The following is a 6,140-nucleotide window of genomic DNA, read 5'->3' on the forward strand; positions in this document are numbered from 1 at the left end:
GGTCTTCTATGGTTGGTATTGAGATTAAAGGCGTCTGTCTCCATGCTGGCTGTATCCTTGAACACACATAGAGATCTGCCTGTCATGTGGTCAGGATTAAAGGCGTGTGCGCCCACCGCCTGGCTTCTGCTATGGCTTGCTATTAGCTCTGACCCCCAGGCAACTTTATTTATTAACATACAAATAAAATCACATTTCAGTACAAATAAAATATCACCATAGCCTATTAATGTTCGACCAGAATGCTGTGGCTTGTTTTCTGAAAGAGGCAGAGTCTAGCCTCCTTCTCATCGGCCTTCTCTCCTCAATGCGTGGTCTGTGTCCTTGAGCACTCTGGTGAAGCAGCTTGGGAGAAGTGTTCAGATAATGTCTGTATTCTTTCCCAGACACCCTCCTCCCACCCTCAACTCCAAATCCATTTATCTCCCCCATAAAGTGCTTATTGACAGAAGACTTGAGTGCTCGGACCGTGCCAGCTGATGACAGCCCTCTCCAAACAGAGCAGGCATGCCGCCCCTCGGCTCCCCAGCCTGATCCAGAGCTGCCCCGTGTCTGCCTCCATCTCCAAGATTAGCTCAGGGGCCCCGCACCCTCTCATCATCAAATGCTTTTTTGGGTCACTGATTTTTCAGAGAGAAAATGCTTGAGGTGGAGGCACGAAATAGCACTGCTTAGACTCAAGACGGGGTTTGTAAGACCCTTCAGCCAGTAAGTAATTTTATCAGGGCTTGAAGAGAGCCACGATCTCCATTTACCCCGCCCACGCCTACAAATGCTCTTTACTATACGCAGTCTGCTTTTACATCTCTAGTACCAACCCTCCTTTTGTTTAGGCTTCCAGGAGCTTGTACTTCCAGGTATGTGACCAGCAAAGTCCATCAAAAATGAAACTGAAGGGAAAGGCAGAGCCGAGCATGTGATTCAGAGCCCCAAGTGATTTTTATGCAGTGGGCAACCTTGTTTCTCCTGGGTCATGTCTGCTCCAGCTAAGCCCTACCTCAGTGTTCTGGTCTGGTAAAGGTTTATCATTTGGACTGGATGGGGCATTGTATCCCTTCTACAGCAGGAACATGTTCCCTGAAATCCTACCGTAATCAAGCGAATGCTCATTCACTTTAGCACAGAGCAAGGCTTGTTCAAAGGAATATGTGTAGGAATGTACATTAGTATAGGCCCTGTAGGAGAAAATATGTAGTATACTTGAAAACATAAAAACCATGATCCCACAATCCCATGTACAGGTATGTTTCTAAGGGAAATAAAACTAGTGTGTACACAAACACATTTGCACTCTCATGCTCAGTGCTTATTGCAGAATCATTCACATCTCTGTTATATAGTGTTATCGTAAGTGTCGATCAACAGATAGATGAATGAAGATGATATATCTCGGAAAAGTACTCTCGTTCCGACAAGGAATCCTGACATTGTGATGACCTGGGTGAATAAGCTCAGCAAAGAAGTGAGCACAGTAGGACCTCATCTGTCTGTGAGATTTTCAAAACTCACAGAAGGAGAGTACGAGGTGAGGACCCAGGAGCTGGACGAGAAGGTTGTGGTGGAGTTCTGGGGCTGAGGAGAGACAGAGACATCCTTTTGGAAAGGATGAAGACATTCAAGGATTCCACAGTGCAAGACGGTGTGCACAGTCAGTAGCAACGTAGTGACCACGCTCTTGAAATTTTCTAAGACAACAGCATTCAAGTATTTTATTAGGTACCAAAGGAGGCCTGTAGGCTAGTGCATGCTCTAACATTAATTTATCAAACATGGCTTCTTCACAGAGCAAGCCTGGCAACCCGGTACTAGAGTTTCGATATGGAAAATATGCCTCTGAAAAATGATGCACGTAGCTAGATTTCCCTTCAACACATCCCAGGCACCACGAAGCCCTGAACAAGAGGCTTGTCTTTTTGATGACGTCATTATTTGGCTCATTATTTTAGTCTTCAAATACGTAAATGAACGAATGGCTTCTATTTACATTTCACCAGACAAAGCATTGTCCTGATTCTAGTGCATTCTCTTATCCCAACACATTTTTGTTCATGCTAATGCATGGACACTTTACCTTGCTGCTCACACTCTGGGAACTCCTGAATGTCTTATTATTATATAGACAGGAGGGCCGAGAGGATGGCTGCCAGGACATTTCCTTGGTTTGGGGCATGATTGACTGCGCCTCTCTCTGACTTACCTAGAAGGCATATAGATGACCTAGGCTTACCTGCCTAGATCCACCCTTTATTTTTCTCCCTTCTCAACAGACACGTTCTCTTCAGAAGACCGAATTCCCTCACTTTCCCTGAAAGGACTCCTAGGCTGTCGCCACTCTCAAACACTGCTCAGTCACAGGGGGCTGTTATTTTGTCCCCACACTTGGCCTCCGAGGCCTGTTTTCTCCTCAATGAATACATGTTCGTGTGATGCTAAATATAAGCGTATCTCTCTGCCTTTGGATTTCCTGGAGGAAATGCAAGTATACACACAGTCTCTCAGAGAGACACACATGTTGAGGTATGATCATCACACACCCATTGGCTGTACGCACACAGCCCAACAGATACGCCACACATGTTAAAGTGTAAAGTAAGACTACAGTTTCTGATTCCATGCCTTGTTTTCCCATCTACCCTTGTCTCCAGGACAGATGCTTCTCCACCCTCCTCTCTTGCTCTCATCCACTTCTCTCTGCTTCCTCCCTCTTCCAGTAACTTCTTTACACCAGGGTTTATGTGGATCTTCTCCCGGAATGGTTCTGTGACACTGAGCACAGAAACCCAGCCTCTAGGCTAAGCTCTGCTGTGCCTTTTAGTTACTAAGGACATAAATCCTCCCTTCAGTCCTCTCCCAGGGATTATTTAAATTGGTCAGATTGGGAATCCATCTATTTCTTTAAAGCCCAGCCCATGAATCGCTGTTAACACAAAGCCAGAGTTTAAGGCATTAAGCATGTACCTGCAAGTACTTCTCAGCCCTTCATTTCCTTCCCCCAGGGAGTGCTTTCCAGTAGGCGGGGTAATGGGAATGGAGCCCAGAGCCAGTAAGCTGATTTATCTGGGAAAGCGTTCCTCTCCATCTTTGCCACTTTAATAACACTCAGCTGGGGGAGGGATTTGCTGTCCTTCAGGAGCTGGCCCGTTAAAACAATCCAGGAGTGTGTCACCCACAGCTCAGGCCCTGCACCTCGTCTTCAAACAGATGTCACCTCATAAATCCACAGGCACAGCCTGGACCCATCAGCAGGCTGCTTTTTCTGGAGATTCATTATTTGTTCAGACAGGGGTCAGGTGGAGGGTTTTTTTTTTTTTTAAGATTCCTTTAGTATTGGCCCCTCCCCCTCTTCAGCTGAAAATGGAATCTGCTGTGACTGAGGAGTGTGGCTGGGTCGAAGAAAGGAGTGCTGTAGGAGAAAGAAAAAAAAAAAGCCAGCTATCTGCGTCAGAAGGGAGGTGGGTGTCACTTGACCCAGTGTGCCCAAAGAAGAAAGGAGGGACTGTTGTTGGGGAAAAGTCGGGCTCTTGCTTTGGTCTTGGGCCTTGTTGCCTTAAAATTGGATATTTCGTCTGTCCCAGGGGCTGTCTGCAGTCATCTGCAAATATGATAGATGGAGAAAGTCACAGGTTAGGGGAAGCTAGATGACAGGGACAGCCAGGAAATGTCTGCAGTCCAAGGGGGTCAGGGAGACTGTTGGAGGCCCGCCTCACTGTCCACACAGATTAGATCACAGGTTTCTCTCCGGAAAGTGCTGAGGTTTATGTATCAGCCACCTAGATGTCTGTCCCTCTGGGGGAATACCTTAAAGATACAGACAAGAGTCCCACTAACATAACGGGGAGAGATGTGGTGGGGCTGGGTAGTTGTCAAACATACGTGTTTCCAAAAGGACGCGTACAGAGTTGGAGACCTGTAAATGGAGTTTTCTTGCTTGATTAAATGGAGCTGGTCAGAAAAATCACTGAAATCTCCTTCTCATATGTTAGGAGGAATGTAAGCCATGGATCGTGGATGTCTAAAAATCACTTCTCACAGAGAAGGTGAAAAGTGCCACTGGTTCTTCTCACCAGCCACTGACCACTGAGTTCTGTGGTTGCAGAAGTCCCACAGCCCTGATTTCAGGCGCAACAGGAAGTCACCGACCATGGAGCTGGAAGGGCATGTGAATAATGGGCTCTTCTGAGCTGGTGTGAGCCGGCTCCAGCCTGTTCCAGTTGAAATGAACACTCTGAAAAGGCAACTTAGTTCTTGTGCCCCAGGATGGTGCGGCATAGTTATGCAGAGCAGGAGCCCTCGGCCAAGGGCAATTCCTTCTTACCATCTGTGCCCCTTTATACAGATGTTCATAAAACGTGAAATATCGAACTGTAAAATAAAAAATTCCTGAGATTTGGTATTCTCAGTTTACTCCTGGAGATCTCATCTATTTTCCCTTCCCAGGACGGACCATGTGTCCCTCTTTGGGTCGTCCCTGTTAGTTAGCTTCTCTGGAGTTGTGGGTTGTTGCCTGATTACCCTTTGCTTAGGATGAGGGGTGGGCCATGGAGGGTAGGGGATAGGGGATGAGAGCATAAGGGAATGGGATGGTTGAACTGGAACAGCGAGGGAGGGGGAATGCAATGAAGAGGTACCATGGCCGGGCGGGCGGTGGTGGCGCACGCCTTTAATCCCAGCACTCGGGAGGCAGAGCCAGGCGGATCTTTGTGAGTTTGAGGCCAGCCTGGTCTACAGAGCGAGATCCAGGAAAGGCGCAAAGCTACACAGAGAAACACTGTCTCGAAAAAAAACAAACAAAAAAAAAAAAAAAAAAAAAAAAAAAAAAAAAAAAAAAAAAAAAAAAAAAAAGAAAGAAAAGAAAGAGGTACCATGATAGAGAGAGATATCACGGGCATAGAGAGAAACCAGGTGCTAGGAAATTTGTCAGGAATCCCTAAGGATGACCCCAGCCTGGACTACTAGCAATAGTGGAGAGGGTGTCTGAACTGAATTGGCTTGCCCCAGAGATCAGACTGGTGAATACCCCAACTGTCATCACAGAACTTTTCTCCAATGACTGATGGAAGCAGATGCAAAGATCCACAGCCAATCACCAAACAGAGCTCCGGGAGTCTAGTCAGAGAGAGAGAGAGAGAGAGAAGAGGGATTCTATGAGCAAGTGCATGAGATCATGATGGGGAAACATGCAGGGACCATCAAACCAAACTAGAGGGAACTCATGAAAGTCGGATCAATGGCTGTAGAGCCTGCATGGACTAGGCCCTCTACACAGTGAGACAGTTGTGTGGCTTGATCTGCTTGGGAGGCCCCCTGGCTGTAGGATCAGAATCCATCTCTGGTGCATGAGAGGGCTTTGTGGAGCCCACTACCTATGGTGGGACACCTAGTGCAGCCTTGAGGCAGGGGGAAGGCCTTGGACTTGCCTCTACTAAAGGTGCCTCCACATGGATTTGCATTCTTGTGGGAGGGAGTAGGGAATGGGTTAGAAGGGGAGACTGGAGGGTGGGGGGAGGAGGGAAGAAGGGGATCTTTGATTGGTGTGTAAAATGAATGAAAAAAAAATTTCTTGAGAAAAAAAGATTTAGTATTCTAAATCTCTAATTTTTTTTTCTCAAAAACTTCTCATCTTTGGTAAGGTTCAAGACGACACTGAATTATCACATTATAACTAGTGAGTGGTTCCCTTTGTGAAACACTGAAAAGAGAGAATCCAGGTCTCCTTCCAGGTACAGGGCTTGATTGACAATCCAAAAGGGATCCTGAAGAGTTCTGGAACGTAGCTCTTTTCATAGCCCTTGATTCCCCTGCATGCCACAAGTAAGCACAGATTGCTGATGGTGGTTTGAGATGAATCCTACAATAAGTGCTGGTCCTTCATGCTGGGGCCACCACAGACCTTATCTTCTAGGGCGGAGCAGGGAACAGGGCGGCCACTCGAAGGAGGGAGAGTGATGAGGGTGGAGTCCCTGAAAGCCAATTGCAGCATCCTCCAGGCTTGGCAGCCAGCCTGGAAGCCTGAGGCCTTCTGGGAAAAAGCCAAGACAGGACCAAAGGTAGGCGTGGAGAGGTGGAGAAGCAGGCCGGCTTTCACTGGCTGGGCGACTGCATGTGCCCAAATGATGGCTTTTCCTGGAGTGACCTTCTGC

At 47.2% G+C, this 6,140-nt stretch overlaps 1 long non-coding RNA gene across 1 annotated transcript; it reads left to right on the forward strand.

The window, feature by feature from the left end:
* Positions 1 to 3,008: 3,008 nt before the first annotated feature.
* Positions 3,009 to 4,386, forward strand: LOC119088951. Its single transcript, XR_005092714.1, has 2 exons — positions 3,009 to 3,452; positions 3,984 to 4,386. It is a non-coding gene; the product is annotated as an uncharacterized LOC119088951 (long non-coding RNA).
* Positions 4,387 to 6,140: the final 1,754 nt, after the last annotated feature.

Source organism: Peromyscus leucopus, chromosome 13 (assembly GCF_004664715.2).
Source record: "Peromyscus leucopus breed LL Stock chromosome 13, UCI_PerLeu_2.1, whole genome shotgun sequence".
Taxonomy (NCBI): Eukaryota; Metazoa; Chordata; class Mammalia; order Rodentia; family Cricetidae; genus Peromyscus; species Peromyscus leucopus.